The sequence below is a fragment of the Bos indicus genome, chromosome 6 (assembly GCF_029378745.1).
Source record: "Bos indicus isolate NIAB-ARS_2022 breed Sahiwal x Tharparkar chromosome 6, NIAB-ARS_B.indTharparkar_mat_pri_1.0, whole genome shotgun sequence".
Lineage (NCBI taxonomy): Eukaryota > Metazoa > Chordata > Mammalia > Artiodactyla > Bovidae > Bos > Bos indicus.
In genome coordinates, this window is record NC_091765.1 from 4,924,562 (window position 1) to 4,948,096 (window position 23,535).

The 23,535-nt window shown below is 40.8% G+C and overlaps 1 protein-coding gene across 9 annotated transcripts in view; it reads left to right on the forward strand.

Moving 5' to 3' along the window:
* Window positions 1-23,535, forward strand: part of PRDM5 (PR/SET domain 5) — a 255,853-nt gene that overhangs the window by 213,078 nt on the left and 19,240 nt on the right. The gene's annotated exons all lie outside the window — the stretch shown is intronic.

Genomic DNA, 23,535 nt, shown 5'->3' on the forward strand with positions numbered 1-23,535 from the left:
AAAACTCAGCAGTAGCCACAGGACTGGAAAAAGGTCAGTTTTCATTCCAATCCCAAAGAAAGACAAGGCCAAAGAATGCTCAAACTACCGCACAATTGCACTCATGTTACATACTAGTAAAGTAATGCTCAAAATTCCCCAAGCCAGGCTTTAGCAATACGTGAACCGTGAACTTCCACATGTTCAAGCTGATTTTAGAAAAAGCAAAGGAACCAGAAATCAAATTGCTAACATCCACTGGATCATCAAAAAAGCAAGAGAGTTCCAGAAAAAACATCTATTTCTGCTTTATTGAGTATGCCAAAGCCTTTGACTGTGTGGATCACCATAAACTGTGGAAAATTCTGAAAGAGATGAGAATACCAGACTACCTGACCTGTCTCCTGAGAAATCTGTATGCAGGTCAGGAAGCAACAGCTAGAACTGGACATGGAACAACAGACTGGTTCCAAATAGGGAAAGGAGTATGTCAAGGCTGTATATTGTCACCCTGCTTATTTAACTTATATGCAGAGTACATCTTGAGAAATGCTGGGCTGGAAGAAGCACAAGTTGGAATCAAGATTGCCGGGAGAAATATCAATAACCTCAGATATGCAGATGACACCACCCTTATGGCAGAAAGTGAAGAAGAACTAAAGAGCCTCTTGATGAAAGTGAAAGAGGAGAGTGAAAAAGTTGGCTTAAAACTCAACATTCAGAAAACTAAGATCATGGCATCCAGTCCCATTCACTTCATGACAAATAGATGGGGAAACCGTGGAAACAATTTCAGACTTTATTTTTTTGGGCTCCAGAATTACTGCAGATGGTGATTGCAGCCATGAAATTAAAAGACACTTATTCCTTGGAAGGAGATTATGACCAACCTAAACAGCATATTGAAAAGCAGAGACATTACTTTGCCAACAAAGGTCCGTCTAGTCAAGGCTATGGTTTTTCCAGTGGTCATGTATGGATGTGAGAGTTGAACTATAAAAGAAAGCTGAGTACCGAAGAATTGATGCTTTTGAACTATGGTGTTGGAGAAGACTCTTAAGAGTCCCTTGAAGTGCAAGGAGAACCAGCCAGTCCATCCTAAAAGAAATCAGTCCTGAACATTCATTGGAAGGACTGATGTTGAAGCTGAAACTCCAATCCTTTGGCCACCTGATGTAAAGAGCTTACTGATTTGAAAAGACCCTGATGCTGAGAAAGATTGAGGGCAGGAGGAGGAGGGGACAACAGAGGATGAGATGGTTGGATGGCATCACCGACTCGATGGACATGGGTTTGGGTGGACTTCGGGAGTTGGTGATGGACAGGAAGGCCTGGCGTGCTGCAGTTCATGGGGTCGCAAAGAGTCAGACAGGACAGAGCAAATGAAGTGAACTGAACCCTTGATGATAGTCGGTTATTATTTTTAGGAGTAGGAATGATATTTACAGAAGCTATTTAGTACACATCAGTCTGCTGGATCTGTGTACTAACAGCAGAGAAGACAAAAAGTTTTCAGAAAGAACTCACCCAGTTGTGAAAGATTGAGTTTCAATTTACTTACTGAACAAAACTGTATCTGATGAAAAGGGTAAAAATGCTAATTTTATGATTTCTTCCCTTTTTAACATTTTACACAGACTTACTTTTTGTCACTACACTACGACTTGAGTACATTCAAATATTGTGAGATGTCTGCCAGGACAACTGTGGAATCCTCACCTGTGAAAATAGACAGGCTGTTTTTTCAGCATTTGAAGTTTGAAAGTGGCAGGTTTATGCTACTAGCCCCTTCCCATCTGTGCAGTGTGTTGATTCAGAGAGGTAATTTATATTGATGATATGAATTCCTCTGACTTCTGCCCACTCCTTGATGGTTTTGTTTCCCCTGCTGACATGAACTTGGCTGGAATGACCGCTGTGTTGGTCATGGGTGAATTGGTTGCATGTGTGATAGCACCTTTCTGCTGTGTTCTGATTATTTTCAAAATTGTGTAATGGGATAAGTATGTTACTCCTTCACAATTAAATACCTCTTTTCTGAGGCTTTGCATTTACATAATCCTTTCTCCTGGAGACCTCTGAATAAGCTTTATGGTTTTATTCAAGATGGATTATACTTGCAGCCTTCACATCTGTCAGAAAGCATGCTTGTTATTTTTGGAAGTAGGCAAGTTGAATCAAGTAAATTCTCTGTGGACTGATTGTATCTTCCTCTTAAATGTCATCTGTGACTATATTGAATTCTCATTGTCATTATTCGCAGTACCCCTATGTTATGCCCCCTAAATGGCAGGGATATTTGGTGTGTGCTGAATGTGCTCTGTGCTCAGTCGTGTCCGACTCTGCCGCCCCCATGAACTGTAGCCCCCCAGTGGGGATTCTCCAGGTAAGAACATGGAACAGGTTGCAATTCCCTCCTGCAGCCGGTCTTCCCCACCCAGGGATCAAACCTACATCTCCTACATTGGCAGGCACATTCTTTTACTGCTAAGCCATCTGGGAAGCCCTGTGCTAAATACCATATTTCAGCTTGTGTAGCCATGAAAGCTCAGGTTAATAGATAAGTACCCCCAAGTCCGTCTCCTCCCTCTGCCCTGTCTTTGCTTTGGACTCTCTTGAGGATAAGGGCCACATTTTAAACTTCCTGTGTTTCCCACAGTTCCTAACACAGTGTCTTGCTCATTACACCTGGGGACTTTCGCTGATAAGTTTATCCTCAGATACATCATCATCTAATCATGGCAATTGTCTTGATTGCTGTCAGCTCACTTATAAAGCTTGAAATATTTAAATTAATTGGTTTTTAACCTTAAAATACTAATTCAGATATAGGAAGGAACCTTTTTAGAGGAAGTGGTTGCTGTTTTTCTCCCTAAATTTGCCTTTAGAGATGGATTACTGTGGCTGAGGCTATACATTTCTTAGGATCATTCCATTGGTAAATGAAGCTCCCTGGAACATGCAGAAATAATATTAGGCTGTCTTAAAATTGTAAGACTTACTTTGATTTTCTGTAGCAGATTTTGGGGATATAACAAATAACAGTGTTGAAGATGGTATGTGACAAGAGGAAGGCAGGTGCGTCACAACCTGTCATGGAATTGTGACCTCACAACTCTTGACGATTTGTTCTCCTGGTTGGGTTCCATTTAAGTTATTTGAAATTCAGCATTTTTGCCTTGAACACAAAATTTATATTTTACATCGTATTTATTTTCCTTCTGTTATCTTTCCTTTATGTTTTCATTGATTTGCATTTAATCTTGAAGTTTAAAGGTGATGAGTATAATTTTTTCCTTATTATAAAATTTTCATTTTTATATGATTAGTTGTCTTTTGTATGATTTTTGAGGATAAAGAAACTAAACAGTTATTACGCAGAGAAATACTTTCCCTTTAGATAATTTAAATAATACTCTTTCACTTAACCAGTATTCCTTTTCTTCCAAAGATTACAAAGAAATTTCTTTACCGGGCACAGATCTCGTATTAGTCTCAGAATTTTTATCAGCAAATATGTTTTCAGCTCCTTTTGAACTCCATGTGTATGAGAAAAACACTGTTGTCCAAAAGAAGACTCCTTTCCGTTTTCAGAGCTGGGGTCTCAGACTGTGTTGTATGGTATGACTTTTGATAGCCAGCCACTGACTTAGGTTTCTTGTTCACTTAGGTTTCTTGTTCATTGTCGTATAGTGTTATGCTTCAGTGTGTTCTGTGCCACTGGAATAGGGATGTTGGAACATGATGTGATGATTGGGAAATGTATTAATTGAAGGCAGAATGATTTCATACCTACATAACCAAAAGCCTAAATTAAAAGGGCTTAAACTGCGATGTTTAAGTCCTATGACAAGACTTTCCGAGGTCAGGCCAACCTGAGATGGGTTCACGCAGGGGCTCAGCAGGGTCTTCCGTAGCCCAGGGCCTCCCATCTCTCCTGCTGTCCTCCCCCGGATCCTCAGGCACCATCTCCACACACAGAGGCCTCAGCAGACAGAAGAGGCCTTCTTCTGAATCCCCTGCAGATTCCCTTTCTCTTCAGTAACCGCCAGCATGACATGTGCTCCAGTCTAAACCTATCCAAAGGAAATGAAGTTGCATTCATTGGCTTAGCCTAGCAGTTCCCACACGGGTCTGCATATGAGAACCTCCTGGGATCCTTTGAAAACGCTGGACCCCAGATCCCATCCCAGTGCAGTCGTACTCCCTGGGGGATGGGTCACCAGCAGGCGCAGGTTTTGAAGCTCCCTGGGTGATTCCAGGGCAGGCCGGATCGGGGCCAAGGCTGCGCCTGATGCACCTTCCCGCTCTTGGCTGAGTTCTCAGTCATCTGTTGTGAGTTTGACCACGGGAGGTGGGGTGTGGGGACAGGGGGCCACAGGGTCACCACAGACCCCAGCCCTGGAGGAAAAGGGGCTTATTTTGAGTTCTGCACTCTCTGTCCTAGCATGTAAACCTTGGTCATATTTTAAACTAATATTTCTGCATATGAGAATAACCATACCAAGTTTGCAGCATTGCTTAACAATTAATGGGGGGAAATTCCTCCTCTAAATTTCCTAGCACTTTGCCAGCCACAAAGTAGGCAGTCTGTTAGCATGACCACAGTGTCCTTGTGGTAAAGCGTAAGTAATATAAGGGGACATAGAAGTTATTGCTGCTGTTGTAATTATTATTATGATAATTATTACTTGAGAGGATGGAGGACCAAATCAGAAGTTTTCACTGCTGGTTGCACATTAAAAGTATCTCAAGAGCTTTTAAAAAGCGCCAATGCCTGGTCCCACTCAAGACCAGTTAAATCATTCTCTCTGGGGCTAGACCCATCATCAGTATTGTAGAAAAAATTCTCACGTGATTTGAATATGCAGGCAGTTATGAAATTCTCTAGGCTGGAGATTACAAGAGTGAAGGTATGAAGGAAATTCTAGTTCCCTTGGCTTATCTGACTGTCCCAAATGGACCAGGTTGAGTGCCCCCTGTGGTGGCAAGAAAACATGGTTTGTGAGCTAGTTCAGACAGTTCTTGGCTTGCTTTATGCCAGGCCAGCTCTTTGTCACCTCTGTGCTGTCAGTGGTAGGACCTTTCTTCCAGCCATGTCATCTCCACACATTATTCTATGGGCCTCCAGAGTGGAGGAATTAAAAAGCCATGGAGCACTTCCTTGTTGCTATTTAAAGTCTATATACAACACTTCAGTATAAAAATTATGTTCTGTTTACCGTGCACATTTTAAATTTTCTGTATGTGGATTGTGCTATATATTTTCCTAGTTTTCAGAAACTGTGTTTTCCATTAGCTACAATGCAAGATCAGTTATGGATATGTTGTGCAGAAACTGCTCTAAACATTCTCCTAGCTTTCTTCAGACTTCCCTAAGAGTTACAGTTTTTAGGTGCATTGTTTACTAGGCCACGGGTATGTTTTGTCACGTGTTGAAAGATCACACTAGCTATTAAAATAAGATGGTGACTAAAAAGCCACAAAAGCTATAAACATCTGTAAAAGAAGTTTTCTAGGCCAGGCTGCTCATTAGCGGGAACCTGGGAGTGTGTTGATTGTGTGCAGCTGCTGGCCCATGCACGCTCAGAAACGGGGCGGTTAGGAGGAACTGTGGGATACACAGCCTGCTGTCTGGCGAGCCCGCCCTGTGCCTTTGTCCTGTGTAATATGACCTGCGGGGCTGCCATCAACCAACCTGCCTCAAAATTCCACCTGCAGTTCGGGTGCAACTTAGATGTTTTATAGAACCAAGTTGTCACCTTTTGGTCACAAAGCTGGTTGTTACTGAGAATCAGGTGGCTCCTACAAACAGTCTGGAAATTTCAGCGTGGGTGTCCCAGTGTCTGCCACGCTGAGAAGCACACGTCCTGGCTGACCTCTGGTCACAGTCAGGGCTGCTGCAGGGCGCTCCTGGCGCTTCTTGTTCCCCGGAGGGTGTGGCACGTGGAATCCCACGTGAGGTCCAGATGGTGACCCAGGTACATAGATGACCCTGGTCTACAGGAGCACAAGACGCCCCCAGCTCTGGACACATATCTGAGCAAACAAGCTGGGCGTGCGGGGCTGGGAGAGCATAGCTGGGTTTTGGACTCTACTGCTGGCCAGACCGTGTCTTGTGGCTGATATGAGAGGATAGTCAAGGGTGCACTGCGTCGTCTCTGAGAAGTCGTCTCTGAGACAGGGTTTCTGACTTTTGAGGGGGCCAATTTTTACCCAGTTCATCTTCCTGATGTCGAAAGTGGTCCCTCTAAAAAAAAGACAGTCTTTCAGGCAGAATCGTGATGTTTTAAGTTTTAAAATAACATAAAAGCAAAACAACAACAACAACACCCCTTTTAACTTTTTATGAAGAAAATTTCAAACCTGCAGAAGCAGAGAGAATAGGATAATGCAGCTCCATGTACCCTTGTCCAGGTTCAAACAAATTTTTCTTTCTTTCTCCATTTATCACCTCCTCGCCACCTCCAGCCATGAAGCTTGGAATTTTTATATGTAATATTAAAATGATATTTAATTCAAGAATTAGGTATAATTATATTTTAGAATTGAACACCTGGCTTATGATAAAATGAAATCATGGACATCTTATGATCATATATTTTCATTCTACACTAGTATTATTCAAAGTGTGGCTGAAAAAAATAGTACCAGCCCATAACTCTTTGTTTCTAGTCTGTGATAACTATGAAAATTGTGAGGAAGTGCCTAGAACTTTTATAGCATTTTGACATTGTTGCACATCTAACTGCATGATAATTTTATTTCAGTAATTAAAATGTGTTTTAGAAAAGTATCAGTCATCAGCAACATTGAGAAAAATACAATGTTTGACTGTGGATAGTTTCAAAAGTGCTTATACAGTGCTTCTGTGACTTTTCCACTCAAGATAAATTTGGTATTGGCAAAATCCAGAGATCTTTTTTAAAAAACTTTCTGTTTCATCTTGGATATAGCTGATTAATAGTATGTTTGTTCTTTACATCTGTGTTTGTGTTTCTGCTTTGAAAATAGGTTCATCTGTACCATTTTCCTAGATTCCAAATATATGTGTTAACACATGATATTTGTTTTTCTTTCTTACTTACTTCACTCTGTATGATAGACTCTAGGTCTATCTGTGTCTCTGCAAACAACACAATTTCATTTTTTATGGCTGAGTAATATTCCATTGTATAATATGTACTACATCTTCTTTGTCCAGTCCTCTATTGATGGACATTTAGGTTGCTTCTATCTCCTGACTATTTTAAATGAACAGTGGGGTATATGTGTCTTTCTGAATTGTGATTTTCTCAGGATATATACCCAGGGATAGAATTACTGAGTCATATACTAGCTGTGTTTGTAGTTTTATAAGGAACCTCCATACTTTTCTCCACAATAACTGTTCCAGTTTACATTTCCAACACCAGTGTAAGGGATTGCTTTTTCTTCACACCCTTTCCCGCATTTATTGTTTGTACATTTTTGATGATAGCTATTCTGACTGGTGTGAGGTGAAAAACTTACTGTAGTTTCGATTTGGATTTCTCTAATAATTAGTGATGTTGAACATCTTTTCATGTGTGTGTTGGCCATTTGTATGTCTTTGGTGAAATGTTTATTTAGATCTACTCATTTTTTGATTGGGTTGTTTGATTTCTTGATGTTGAGCTGCATGAGCTGTTTGTGTATTTTGGAGATTGATCCCTTGTTAGTTGCTTCATTTGCAAATATTTTCTACCATTCTGAGGGTTGTCTTTCATCTTGTTTGTGGTTTCTTTTGCTGTTCAAAAGCTTTGAAGTTTTGCTGCTGCTGTTGCTGCTAAGTTGCTTCAGTCGTGTCCGACTCTGTGAGACCGCATAGACAGCAGCCCAACAGGCTCCCCCGTCCCTGGGATTCTCCAGGCAATAACACTGGAATGGGTTGCCATGTCCTCCTCCAATGCATGAAAGTGAAAACTGAAAGTGAAGTCGCTCAGTCGTGTCCGACTCTTCCTGACCCCATGGACTGCAGCCTACCGGGCTCCTCCATCCATGGGATTTTCCAGGCAAGAGTACTGGAGTGGGGTGCCATCGTTTTGCTAGGTCCCATTTATCTTTGTTTTTATTTTCTTAACTCTAGAAGGTGAGTCAAAAAGATCTTGCTGTGATTTATGTCAAAGAGTGTTCCTTCTATGTTTTTCTCTAAGAGTTTTACACTATCTTTATGTTCAAAAGTCTCCAAGCAAGGCTTCAGCAATATGTGAACGATGAACTTCCTGATGTTCAACCTGGTTTTAGAAAAGGCAGAGGAACCAGAGATCAAATTGCCAACATCCGCTGGATCATGGAAAAAGCAAGAGAGTTCCAGAAAAACATCTATTTCTGCTTTATTGACTGTGCCAAAGCCTTTGACTGTGTGGATCACAATAAACTGTGGAAAATTCTGAAAGAGATGGGAATATCAAACCACCTGACCTGCCTCTTGAGAAATCTGTATGCAGGTCAGGAAGCAACAGTTAGAACTGGACATGGAACAATAGACTGGTTCCAAATACAAAAAGGAGTATGTCAAGGCTGTATATTGTCACCCTGCTTATTTAACTTATATGCAGAGTACATCATGAGAAACGCTGGACTGGAAGAAACACAAGCTGGAATCAAGATTGCCAGGAGAAATATCAATAACCTCAGATATGCAGATGACATCACCCCTGTGGCAGAAAGTGAAGAGGAACTCAAAAGCCTCTTGATGAAAGTGAAAGTGGAGAGTGAAAAAGTTGGCTTAAAGCTCAACATTCAGAAAACGAAGATCATGGCATCCGGTCCCATCACTTCATGGAAATAGATGGGGAAACAGTGTCAGACTTTGTTTTTTTGGGCTCCAAAATCACTGCAGATGGTGACTGCAGCCATGAAATTAAAAGACGCTTACTCCTTGAAAGGAAAGTTATGTCCAACCTAGATAGCATATTGAAAAGCAGAGACATCACTTTGCCAACAAAGGTCCGTCTAGTCAAGGCTATGGTTTTTCCTGTGGTCATGTATGGATGTGAGAGTTGGACTGTGAAGAAAGCTGAGCACCAAAGAATTGATGCTTTTGAATTGTGGTGTTAGAGAAGACTCTTGAGAATGCCTTGGACTGCAAGGAGATCCAACCAGTCCATTCTGAAGGAGATCAGCCCTGGGATTTCTTTGGAAGGAATGATGCTAAAGCTGAAACTCCAGTACTTTGGCCACCTCATGCGAAGAGTTGACTCATTGGAAAAGACTCTGATGCTGGGAGGGATTGGGGGCAGGAGGAGAAGGGGACGACAGAGGATGAGATGGCTGGGTGGCATCACTGACTCAATGGACATGAGTCTGGGTGAACTCCGGGAGTTGGTGTTGGACAGGGATGCCTGGAGTGCTGGGATTCATGGGGTCGCAAAGAGTTGGACACGACTGAGTGACTGAACTGAACTGACCTGATCCTTATATTTAGGTCTTTAATCCATTTTAAGTTTGTTTTTGCATATAATGTTAGAGAGTGTCCTAATTTCATTTTTTTTAACGTGTAGCTGTCCAGTTTTGCAGGCACCACTTCTTGAAGAGGCTGTCCTTTCTCCACTGTATATTCCTGCTTCCTTTGTTATAGATTAGGTGACCATAGGCATGTGGGTTTATCTCTGGTCTTTGTCAAGGTGATGCAGTTGGTAAAGAATCTGCTTGCCAGTGCAGGAGATGCAAGGGACACGAGTGTAATCCTCGGGTTGGGGAGATCCCCAGATAAGGGTATGGTAACCTACTCCAGTATTCTTGCCTGGAGAAGTCCATGGAGAGAGGAACCAGACAGGCTGCAGTCCATGGGGTCAGAAGTAGTCAGACACGACTGAGCATGCATGTCTTGTTAAGGTGCAGGCTGGACAGAAGCTAAAATCGTCTGTAAATCATCTGGAGGCACCATATCCACTCTGGAAATTAGTGAGACATTTTGCAGATGGAAAAGTTTGAGGGTTATATGACATTGCCTGAAATCCTTTAAAAATATAATGCAGGCCTTTTATTTACAAGTATCCCATTTTATCTCTGCCAAGTTTATAGTTTTTTCAACAGGAGGAGGTCAACCACTGCTATGTTGCTGTTGCTGTTCAGTCACTAACTTGTGTCCAACTCATTGTGACCCCATAGACAGTAGTACACCAGTCTTCCTTGTCACCTAGAGTTTGCTCAGACTCATGTCCATTGAATCAGTAATGTCATCCAACCATCTCATTCTCTGTCGTCTCCTTCTCTTCCTGCCTCATTCTTTCCAGCATCAGGGTTTTTTCCAGTGAGTAGGCTCTTCGTTCACATCAGGTGGCCAAAGTACAGGGTTGATTTCCTTTAGGATTGACTGGTTTGATCTCCTTGCTCTCCAGGGGACTCTCAAGAGTCTTCTCCAGCACCACATTCAAAAGCATCAGTTTTTCAGTGCTCAGCCTTCTTTATGGTCCAACTAGGACATCCACACATGACTCCTGGAAAAACCATAGCTTTGACTACATGGACCTTTGTCAGCAAAGCAGTATGTCTGCTTTTAGGTCTTGTCTAGGTTAGTCATAGCTTTCCTTCCAAGGAGCAAGTGGCTTTTAATTTAATGCGAGAAAATAAAATCTGCTTCCACTTTTTACCCTTCTATTTGCTATGAAGTGATGGGACCAAATGCCATGATCTTTGTTTTTAGAATGTTGAGTTTTAAGCCAGCTTTTTCACTCTCCTCTTTTACCCTGATCAAGAGGCCCTGTAATTCTTCTCCACTTTATGCCATTAAAGTGGTATCATCTCCATATCTGAGGTTGTTGATATTTCTCCCAGCAATCTTGATTGCAGCTTGTGATGCTTCCAGCACAGCATTTGGCATGATGTACTCTGCATATGGGCTTCCCTGTTGGCTCAGACAGTAAAGCATCTGCCTGCAATGTGGGAGACCTGGGTTCGATCCCTGGGTCGGGAAGATCCCCTGGAGAAGGAAATGGCAACCCACTCCACTACTCTTGGCTAGAAAATCCCATGGATGAAGGAGCCTGGTAGGCTGCAGTCCATGGGGTTGCAAAGAGTCGGACACGACTGAGTGACTTCACTTTCACTCTGCATGTAAGTTAAATATGGGTGACAATAAATAGCCTTGACATACTCCTTTTCCAATTTTGAACCAGTTTGTTGTTCCACATCCACTTCTAACTGTTCGTTGTTACCTGCATACAGATTTCTCAGGAGACAAGTGAGGTGGTTTGATATTCTCATTCCTTTAAGAATTTTCCACAATTTGTTGTGATCCAAGCAATCAAAGGCTTTAGCGTAGTCAGTGAAGCAGAAATAGATGTTTTTTTTTCTGGAATACTCTTGCTCTCTCTATGATCCAGAGACTATTGGAAATTTGATCTCTGGTTCCTCTGCCTTTTCTAAACCTAGCTGGTACTACTGAAAGTACTTGGTTCACATATTGCTGAAACCTAATTTGAAGGATTTTGAGCATGACCTTGCTAGCATGTGAAATGAGGTGCATTTGTACCATGGTTTGAATATTTTTTGGCACTGCCCTTCTTTGGGATTGGAATGAAAACTGACCTTTTCCAGTCCTATGGCCACTGCTGAATTTTCCAAATTTGCTGACATATTGAATGCCGTATGTTAACAGCATCATTTTTTAGGATTTTCAGTAGTTCAACTGGAATTCCATCACCTCCACTAGCTTTGTTCATGGTGATGATTCCTAAGGCCCACTTGACATCATATTCCAGGATATCTGACTTCAGGTGAGTGATCACACCATGGTGGTTATCTCAGTTATTAAGACCTTTGTTGTCTAGTTTTTCTGTGTACTCTTGCCACCTCTTCTTAATCTCTTCTGCTTCTGTTAGGTCTTTACTATTTCTGTCCTCCATTGTGCGCATCCTTGCATGAAATGTTCCCTTGGTATCTCTAATTTTCTTGAAGAGATCTCTGGTCTTTCCCATTCTATTGTTTTCCTCTATTTCTTTGCACTGATCACTTAAGAAGGTGTTCTTACCTTTCCTTGATATTCTCTGGAACTCTGCATCCAGTTTGGTGTATTCTCTTTCTCCCTTGCATTTTGCTTCTGTTCCTTTCTCAGCTATTTGTAAGTCTCCTCAGAAAACCACTTTGCCTTGTATTTCTTTTTCTTTGGGATGGTTTTGGTCACTACTTTCTGTACAGTGTTATGAACCTCCGTCCACAGTTCTTCAGGCATTCTGTCTACCAGATCTGATCCCTTAAATGTATTTGTTACTTCCACTGTATAATAAAAAAAAATTGATTTAGTTTATACCTGAATGGCCTACTGGTTTTCCCTACTTTCTTCAGTTTAAGCAATAAGGATCTGATGGTCTGAGCCACAGTCAGCTCCCAGTCTTGCTTTTGCTGACTGTATAGAGCTTCTCCATCTTTGACTGTAAAGAGTATAATCAGTTTGATTTCGATATTGACCATCTGGTGATGTCCATGTGTAGTCGTCTCTTGTGTTGTTGGAAGAGAGGACATTTACTATGACCAGTGTGTTCTTTTGACAAAACTGGTAGCGTTTGCCCTGCTTCATTTTGTACTCTAAAAAACCAAACTTGCCTGTCACTGTATCCAGGTATCTCTTGACTTCCTACTTTTGCATTCCGATAGCCTGTGATGAAAAGAACATCTTATTTTGGTCTTAGTTCTAAAAGGTCTTGTAGGTGTTCACAAAACCATTCAACTTCAGCTTCTGGGACATAGACTCAGATTACAGTGACATTGAATGGTTTACCTTGGAAATGAACTGAGATCATTCTGTTGTTTTTGAGATTGCACCCAAGTACTGCATTTTGGGGTCTTTTGTTGACCATGAAGGCTACTCCCATTTCTTCTAAGGGATTCTTACCCCACAATAGTAAATATAATGGTCGTCTGAATTACATTTGCCTATTCCAGTTCATTTTAGTTCACTGATTCCTAAGATGTCGATGTTCACTCTTGCCATCTCCTGCTTGACCACATCCAGTTTTCCCTGATTCATGGACCCTAACATTCCAAGGCTCTGTGTAGCGTGGTTCTTTACACCATTCAACTTTGCTTTCACCAGCAGGTACATCCATACTGAGCATCGTTTCTGCTTTGGCTCAGCTGCTTTGTTCTTACTGGACCTATCAGGAAGTGCCCTCCACTCTTCCCCAGTAGCATATTGGTTACCTTCCCATCTGGGAGTCTCATCTTCTGGGACACATTTTTTTTTTTTTTTGCCTTTTCATACTATTAATGGGGTTCTCATAGCAAGAATACTGGAGTGGTTTGCCATTCCTCCTCCAGTAGACCACATTTTGTCAGACCACTTCTCACTATGACCCGTGCATCTTGAATGAGCCTGACAATATGGCTCACAGCTTCATTCAGTTATGCAAGCTCCTTTGCCATGACAAGGCTGTGATCCATGAATGGGATCCACTGCTATAGCAGCTGAGAGAGTGGAGAACTAAAAACTTAGAGAATTTTTATTTAGATATTTCATATCTAAAAAATTTATAACTTACCAAAATGAAATTCATGCATCTCAGAGTTTCATAATTCATATATAAGAAATTCATGAACCTCTGCTTCATGAGGGGTTTTGGATTTCTTTTTAAGCTTAGATACAGGAGATGATTATCTGGTAAAGCCTTTTTTCCTGAACTCTAACAGGGTAAACACTAACAGCTGTGTGTGTGCTGTGCTTAGTCGCTCAGTCATGTCTGACTTTTTGCAGTCCTATGGACTGTAGTCTACCAGGCTCATCTGTCTGTGGGGATTCTCCAGGCAAGAATACTGGAGTGGGTTGTCGTGCCTTCTTCCAGGGTGTCTTCCCAACCCAGGGATCGAATCCAGGTCTCCTGCATTGCAGGTGGATTCTTTACCAGCTGAGCCACAAGGCACTGGAGTGGGTAGCCATTTCCCTTCTCCAGTGGATCTTCCTGACTCAGGAATTGAACCAAGGTTTCCTGCATTGCAAGTGGATTCTTAACCAGCTAAGCTACCAGGGAATAGCTAGCTGTAAGTTACCTTAATCTACAAAAAGTAATCAAATGAAATTTGTAACAAAAGATAATTTAATTTTTACACATGTGTGTGTATGAGAGTGAGTCAGAGACACTTGTTTCTATATCTGATTCCTCCCCGTGAGTTTCTTTTAAATTGACCTTGATATGCAAGTTGCTCACATGGAAATTATTTCATTAATAGCAGAGACACTCTTGGTCTCGTTGCAGCTTTGAGCAAGACAAATAGAAAAAAGCTTTGTCCATCAAGTGCATTCATGTAAGATATAACAACTGAGTGTTTAACAGGTTGAACCCACTCATAAGCAAACTGTATGTTTAGAACACCACAGACTCTGACAGTCCTCACCATATATCAGTAGTTATCCTGGGTTCTTTTAATTGCTTACTAGGTTTTCTTTTTAATTGTATTGGAGTCAGGCTACCAGTGCCATGAAAAAGTTATTAATCAACATTGCATGATTTTCTGACATTGTTTATATTGACCTCTGACAACAAGGGAAAATGCTCATTTATGATATGTCATGTTTCTGTTTGATACGGCCTAGCCTGGAGAATCCCAGGGACGGGGGAGCCTGGTGGGCTGCCGTCTCTGGGGTTGCACAGAGTCGGACACGACTGAAGAGACTTAGCAGCAGCAGCAGCAGCATGAAAACAGTCCTAGGGAACCTTCGGGTGATGTGTCTGCAGCATGTATATAATCTATCCGTGATCCTCCTTGTCTTTGGTAGTCCGTGTGATAGTGGGGCATGCTTCTTTACCTCCTGGCAAGCAGTTCTTAACTATGAGGAAGCCTCCAATAAATTTCTGTTTCAAAGAACTTCAGCACTCAGATCCCTGCAAAATTTACAAACAGTGTGACTTTTTCTTTCTACAGAGCCCTCTCATGATGTTGATTTTTAAAATTCAGTTTGTTTTGGCAAAAATGTAACATTTGAAGTTTCTGTTCTTTTAAGAGATGGGTATTTGCTCAAAAATATGACCTTTTATTAGCTGCATCACAAGGTGTAGAGTATAGAGCTTTATAAATCCTACCTTCTGAATGAATTCTGCCAAATGTTATTTGATTAAAGCCTGGCTAATTAGACTGCTGATGAATTCTGCCTTTGATAGATGATGCTGTTTAACTGACAAACAGATTGCCTCCATTTAGTAATGACTCCCCAGTTACAATGACAAAGGACAAGCTATTTGTCAGGTAATCTGTTTAATCATTCAGAAATAGAATTAATCAAGAACCTAATCATTTTGTCTCTAGTTAAATCTAGCTAATGAATTAAAACGTGTGATTTGTACTATTCATTCCACTCCACTCTGAAACAGTGTTATAAACAATTTCCTTACTACTTCTTTGGATTAGATTTTGTGCCCAATTTAAATGTTTCGTAATGGAGAGAAAGAGAGAAGAAGAGCAGTAATGCAGTCGGGATATGACTAATGTTGAAGCGATGGTGCTGTGTGTGTTCTCTGTGGCAGAGGCGCGGCGGGGCCTTCGGAGGCCCAGTGGCAGCCAGACGTGCCCACCCCAGCCACACGAGCCTGCAGGAGGTTTCCTGGCGTGCCCTCGAGAAGGCGAAATTTATTAACAGATACTCTGCTGCCTAACCTGATAGTAAGAAGTCAGAAGCCTGTTATGGCTTCCTAAGCTTTCTCCGTCACATGGGCCCCTGTCTTGTCACCGCTGATTATCCAGCCATCATCTCCAGTGCACCTTATGGCAGGGATAGGCAGTGAAAATTAGAATTGAAGTTCTTGTGCACCCATGCACACAAGCCTGGATTCGTCTGGACTGTTAGGTTAGGGTTAAGTGTACGCAGGAACATTCTAGAGCTGCAAAGATTATTGTCACAATTTTCAGAGAAAGGAAAAGCAATAATAGAGCCCTTGTAATAATACACCCTGGACTACTCAGCTTACTCTCTCTGCTCTCTGTGTTTACCACGTGAAGGGCGGTGTTTCTTTACCTTAGCTTGATTGGGAGGAATGGAAGAAATTAGGAAGGAACAGAGATGAGGGTTTCTTTTTTGAGAAATAAAATGCATTTATTTCCTTCTATTTGAGTTCATTTGATGTTCTTAAATTTAAGATAAGTCACCTGTAATATCCTGGCTCTTCCTGTGGTATAAACACTTCCCTCCCCCCGCCCCCCGCCACCCCCAGCCCAGAGGAGGAAAATTTCTGATCTAAACACTTAGAACTGCATTTTTCCTTTTAAAATTTTTCTTTAAACTGCGCAACAGTTGAAGAGATAAAGATGCTAAGAATAATGCAACTTTTGAAAAGAGATTGCTTTTATTTGGACTAGAGGGGGAAAGCCATAAACATATTCCTTAGATTGCCAAGAAAACACAGTTACTTCTTTGTTGACTGTGTACAGCTAATTAAAATGTATTTTTCATATCCTGAAAGTTAGATGTACAGTTACTTAGATTTCTGGCAATCTGGCAGACTTATATCCTGGAAAAGATGCTCTATACAAAAGACCTGTCAATGCTGGATAAAAATAAAGCAAACAGTAAATATCTGAATCTGTAAAACAGTAAGAGTGATCTCCAGGACGGAACAGACAAAGCTGGGACCTGAGTCCAGAGTGTTGAGGTCAGGCTGAGGATGCAGTACCTTGCAGGGTATCTGTAGTTTCAGTAAACTCAATACTTAATTTTTCACCGTGATAGAAACGGAGACAAGCTTTGAGTTCAGGTTAGAATGCAGGATGGACCAATTATTCCACCATAGTCTAGGATCCCAGAGAGGCTATGCTCAAAATGAAATCGGAGACTGGAAATAATCTACCTTTGACAAACAGAGATGCTTAGGACATTCAGTTGTTTTGAGCTAATTGCTGACTAGAGAAAGAGGTCTCCTTAGAGTTTGTAACCACAGCCTTTCCCTCAAGTGTGTTTGGAGTTCAGACTTAAAATGCTTGCATGGCTAGAAAACCCTCAGGCAAGAAATAAACTTAAAATGGTCTTTGATTGATAGCAGCCTATGGTGCCTGGCAGAAGCAAACACAAAAGCTGTCTGGAGGGACTAATCCTCAATCTAAGGGGTCACAGGATTTTAACAGATAGGGACCACCAAACATGAGCTCATGATTCCAAATTCCAGGAACACCCAAGGAAACAAGAACCATGAGCAGGAGACAGAAGAAACCACAAGAAGCAGAACTGAACTTCAAAAGAACATAAGATAAGGGTTTAATCTGATAAAGAAAATTGTATAAATGCCTAGAATATTTTAAAATAGGAATCAGCATGAAAAAAAGCAAGATTGTATTAAAAATTAAGCATAATTGAAAACAGTTAAATGGAAAGTTCTAGGACTTAAAAATACAATAATGGAAATTAAAAACTCAAATGATCCTGTTAGGTAGTTAAGTTATTCATACCTGAAGAGAACTGATCAACTGATTCTAAAGAAATACATAGAGTACAATAAAAGGAGATGGAAATGGCTAAGACAGGTTGAGAAAAATGAAAAATAAAAAGACCTAATTGAGTTTGTAGGCTTTCATTCAACAAAAATGAGAAACAAAGCCATTTTCAGTCAAAAACAGAATTTACTCTCAGCTGATGCTTGGAAATTCAAATACATAAGAACGCGTGAAAAGTAAAGAAATTGTTAGCGTGTAGATCTTCACGAGCCAGATAATCACGATGGTGTGATCACTCACTTAGAGCCAGACATTCTGGAGTGGGAAGTCAAGTGGGCCTTAGGAAGCATCACTACGAACAAAGCTAGTGGAGGTGATGGACTTCCAGTTGAGCTATTGCAAATCCTAAAAGATAATGGTGTGAAAGTGCTGTACTCATTTTGCCAGCAAATCTGGAAAACTCAGCAGTAGCCACAGAACTGGAAAAGGTCAGTTTTCATTTCAATCCAAAAGAAAGGCAATGCCACTCATCTCACATGCTAGTAAAATAATGCTCAAATTTCTCCAAGCCAGGCTTCAGCAATATGTGAACCATGAAATTCCAGATGTTCAAGCTGGATTTAGAAAAGGCAGAGGAACCAGAGATCAAATTGCCAACATCTGCTGGATCATTGAAAAAGCAAGAGAGTTCCAGAAAAACATTTACTTCTGCTTTATTAACTATGCCAAAGCCTTTGACTGTGTGGATCACAACAAACTGTGGAAAATTCTGAAATAGATGGGAATACCAGACCACCTGACCTGCCTCTTGAGAAATCTGTATGCAGGTCAGGAAGCAACAGTTAGAACTGGACATGGAACAACAGACTGGTTCCAAATAGGAAAAGGAGTATGTCAAGGCTGTATATTGTCACCCTGCTTATTTAACTTATATGCAGAGTACATCATGAGAAACGGTGGCTGGATGAAGAACAAGCTGGAATCAAGATTGCTGGGAGAAATACCAATAACCTCAGATATGCAGATGACACCACCCTTGTGGCAGAAAGTGAAGAAGAACTAAAGAGCCTCTTGATGAAAGTGAAAGAGGAGAGTGAAAAGTTTGCTTAAAACTCAACATTCAGAAAAGTTAACATCATGGCATCCAGTCCCATCAGTTAAGTTCAGTTCAGTTGCTCAGGTGTGTCCAACTCTTTGCGACCCCAAGAATTGCAGCACACCAGGCCTCCCTGTCCATCACCAACTCCTTCATGGCAAATAGAGGGGGAAACAGTGGCTGACTTTATTTTGGGGCTCCAAAATCACTGCAGATGGTGACTGCAGCCATGAAATTAAAAGATGCTTATTCCATGTAAAGAAAGTTATGACCAACCTAAATAGCATATTAAAAAGCAGAGACATTCCTTTGCCAAAAAAGGTCTGGCTAGTCAAGGCTATGGTTTTTCCAGTAGTCATGTATGGATGTGAGAGTTGGACTATAAAGAAAGCTGAGTGCCGAAGAATTGATGCTTTTGAATTGTGGTGTTGGAGAAGACACTTGAGAGTCCCTTGGACTGCAAGGAGATCCAGCCAGTCCATCCTAAAGGAGATCAGTCCTGGGTGTTCATTGGAAGGACTGATGTTGAAGCTGAAACTCCAATACTTTGGCCACCTGATGTGAAAACCTGACTCATTTGAAAGACCCTGATGTTGTGAAAGATTGAAGGCAGGAGGAGAAGGGGACAACAGATGATGAGATGGTTGGATGGCATCACCGACTAAATGGACTTGGGTTTGGGTGAACTCCAGGAATTGGTGATGGACATGGAGGCCTGGCGTGCTGCGGTTCATGGAGTTGCAAAGAGTCAGACACGACTGCGCAACTGAACTGAACTGACCTGAGAGCTGAACCACAGTGATTGTGTAAAATAATAATGATTCCATAACAGGCGTTACAAATAAGATACTGAAGCCAGGCTTCAGCAATACGTGAACTGTGAACTTCCAGGTGTTCAAGCTGGTTTTAGCAAATGCAGAGGAACCAGAGATCAAATTGCCAACATCTGCTGGATCATTGAAAAAGCAAGAGAGTTACAGAAAAACATACATTTCTGCTTTATTGAGTATGTCAAAGCCTTTGACTGTGTGGATCACAGCAAACTGTGGAAAATTCTTCAGGAGATGGGAATACCAGACCACCTGACCTGCCTCCTGAGAAACCTGTATGCAGGTCAGGAAGCGACAGTTAGAACTGGACATGGAACAACAGACTGGTTCCAAATACAAAAAGGAGTACGTTAAGGCTATATATATATATATATATATTATAGCTTATTTAACTTATATGCAGAGTACATCATGAGAAATGCTGGGCTGGAAGAAGGACAAGCTGGAATCAAGATTGCCAGGAAAAATATCAATAACCTCAGATATGCAGATAACATCACCCTTATGGCAGAAAGTGAAGAGGAACTAAAAAGCGTCTTGATGAAAGTGAAAGAGGAGAGTGAAAAAGTTGACTTAAAGCTCAACATTCACAGAACTAAGATCATGGCATCTGGGCCCATCACTTCATGGGAGATAGATGTGGAAACAGTGTCACACTTTATTTTTTTGGCCTCCAAAATCACTGCAGATGGTGATTGCAGCCATGAAATTAAATGACACTTACTCCTTGGAAGGAAAGCTATGACCAACTTAGATAGCATATTCAAAAGCAGAGACATTACTTTGCCAACAAAGGTCCGTCTAGTCAAGGCTATGGTTTTTGCAGTAGTCATGTATGGATGTGAGAGTTGGACTGTGAAGAAAGCTGAGCGCCAAAGAATTGATGCTTTTGAACTGTGGTGCTGGAAAAGACTCTTGAGAGTCCCTTGGACTGCAAGGAGATCCAACCAGTCCATTCTAAAGGAGATCAGTCCTGGGTGTTCATTGGGAGGACTGATTCTAAAGCTGAAACTCCAGTACTTTGGCCACCTCATGCGAAGAGTTGACTCATTTGAAAAGACCCTAATGCTGGGAGGGATTGGGGGCAGCAGGAGAAGGGGACAACAGAGGATGAGATGGCTGGATGGCATCACCAACTTGATGGACATGAGTTTGAGTGAACTCTGGGAGTTGGTGATGGACAGGGAGGCCTGGCGTGCTACAGTCCATGGAGCACCAAAGAATCGGACACAACTGAGCGACTGAACTGAACACATAACATAAAAGGGCATTCTGTACAGGGCATGCTAATTAGTACATGGAAAGCATATAAATTTTAGATTATGTTAAACATACATAGTAGGGCTTCCCTGGTGGCTCAGACTAAAGCATCTGCCTGCAATGCGGAAGACTGGGGTTCGATCCCTGGGTTGGGAAGATCCCATGGAGAAGGAAATGGCAACCCTCTCCAGTACTCTTGCCTGAAAAAGTCCATGGATGGACTGAGGAGCCTGATATGCTACAGTCCATGGTGTTGCAAAGAGGTGGACATGACTGAACCACTTCACTTACATAGTAAAAAAAAAATTTTAAGGATAATCACTAAAGTGTGGAAATAGAGTCTGTAAGTTCTATAATAGCACAGGATCAACCCAAACATGTAAGAAAATATAAGGGAGAAAAACTTAGGAAACAGCAAGATAAAAGCAAAGCACAAAATAAAATGTTAGAAACTTATTTAAATATATTATTAATAATGATAAATATTAATAAATAAACATGTATTTTATTATAATGGTAATATATTCTAACAATATAAATTTTAAATAATAACAAAAAGTAATAAATAGCAAAACTCACTAACGTGAAAAAGTGACATAAGTTTGGATTAAAATTTTCCAGTTGTATGGTATTTACAACAGATGCTCATCGTACCTAAGATATAGACTGTTTGAAATTTAAAAAGATGGAAATACTAGGCAAATACTATTTCCTCTATTTTTAAAGTGAGATATAGTTGACATATAACAACTATATGTTGTGCAACTAAGGTGTGCAACGTTGATTTGGTATGTGTGTATATTGCAATATGATTACATCATAGTGTTAGCGAAAACCTCAATCATGTCATCTGATTATCACTTCTGTGGTAAGAACATTTAGGCTCTAGTCTTTTATCAGCTTTGCAGTATATACTACTGTACGGTTGACTATATTCACATTGCTGTGCATTGAGTCTCCAAACCTACCTTCTAATTCCTAAATTTGTACCTTTGACCAACATTTCAACAAGTCTCCCAACCCTCACAAAATACTAATTTTAAAAAGCTTTTATAGCTATATTATTAACAAATTATTTTAATGTGAAAAAGATGATATAGATAAAGAAGGTCACTTTAAAATGATAAAAGGTCCTATTTTCCACGAGTGTCATAGTTAAATTTATGTGTACTCATTGTGTACATGAGTTTCAAAATTTTTGTTAACTACAGCAATAGAATTCCAAGAATATACTAGATATTGAAGTGTAAAGTTGTTTTTAAAATGATGCATCTTTCTTTAAAAATATGTGTTTATTTGGCTGCTCCGGGTCTTACTTGTGGCACATGGAATCTTTGTTGCCATGAGCAAGCTCATCGTTGCCACACGTGGGATCTTAATTCCCTGACCAGGGATCAAACCTCTGCGCCCATGCTGGGAGCACAAAGCCTTAACCACCGAACCACCAGAGAATTCCCTAAAATGGTTATTCGCTTTGTAGAGCTACTTAGCCATTCCGTTTTCTGGGAATGCTGAAGATGCAATCCCACCTCTAGATATACATACTGTAGGAAATTATGATTGCTCATCTGTGTTCATGGAGAAGGCAATGGCAGCCCACTCCAGTACTCTTGCCTGGAAAATCCCATGGACGGAGGAGCCTGGTGGGCTGCAGTCCATGGGGTCGCTGAGGGTCGGACACGACTGAGCGACTTCACTTTCCCTTTTCACTTTCATGCATTGGAGAAGGAAATGGCAACCCACTCCATTGTTCTTGCCTGGAGAATCCCAGGGACAGGGGAGCCTGGTGGGCTGCCGTCTATGGGGTCGCACAGAGTCGGACATGACTGAAGCAACTTAGCAGCAACAGCATCTGTGTTCAAGTATACACTTGTAAGAATGTTCAGAATAACATTATTTATAAGAATGAAAAATTGGGGAAAACTTAAGTATCCATCTCAGCAGAATGTACATAAGCAAATTGTGGTGTTGCCATTGAATGTAATACTATACTCATTAAGAATGAATAAATAGGAGGTACATGTGTTCACAAAAATATTCCATTTCTTAAGCTAGCTGGTGGGTGTACATATGTGATTATTTACATACTGTTTTGTAGGTCTGAATGTTTTCACAATAGTCTTTTAAATACTAAGGAGAAAATATACATAAAAACATGAAATTTAAAACTATATACATACTACCTCAATTCAAAAAGCATCTATAGCAATATTTTTAAGCTATATTTGAAAAAAAATCATATTGCAGTTTTACTTTAAAGAAATCTTTTTATCAGTGCTCTGTTTAGTAACTGACCAGCTGTTTTAGTGAAGCAATATGAATAATTTATTTTGCAATTTATTTCAAGCTTAAAAGATGATGACTTGAGTTTCTGGTATCAAAGATGGCTAAGGAATTTGGGTCTTTTTTCCCTTGTTCTGTGGAGACACTCTTTTCCTTAAGAGTCTATGATCAGCTATAAATAATGCCTCACTTTTAAAAGTAATTTAGATTTTTTAAAAGAACATCCTTCCTAGGAAAAAAATACTGGACAATAAAAATGAAAATACTTAAAGTCACAGTCTAGTTCTAAGGTCTTAAATTTACCCTCAAAACTTGTTAAACTTTGGTCTGGGCTTTCATTTCCAGGAGTCCCTTTGAGACAGTGAACAGTTTGCAGCATGTAAGCCAGGGGTCCCAAACTGTTTTGTTCAATGATGCCCTTTTAGCAGGCTCTCCAAGATGAATAGAAAACCTCAGAGTTCAGTCTACCAAGTGGTTAGGTCATAGCAATCCTGCAGAATCTCCCTTTGGACAGTCAGGACTGCATGGAAAGAAAGATAGTGACTCTGATGCTGGAGCTGTGAGCCACCTGGTAGTCTTAAGGCTGCCCAACAGGTTTTGCGTACTCCTGTTTTCCCCTGAAAATTTAGAATTCACGGCACCTCTGAGTATGCTGCCGCACCCTGCAGAACTAGCTAAAATGTGCTCCTGTGTACCCCTTCCTGAGGATGA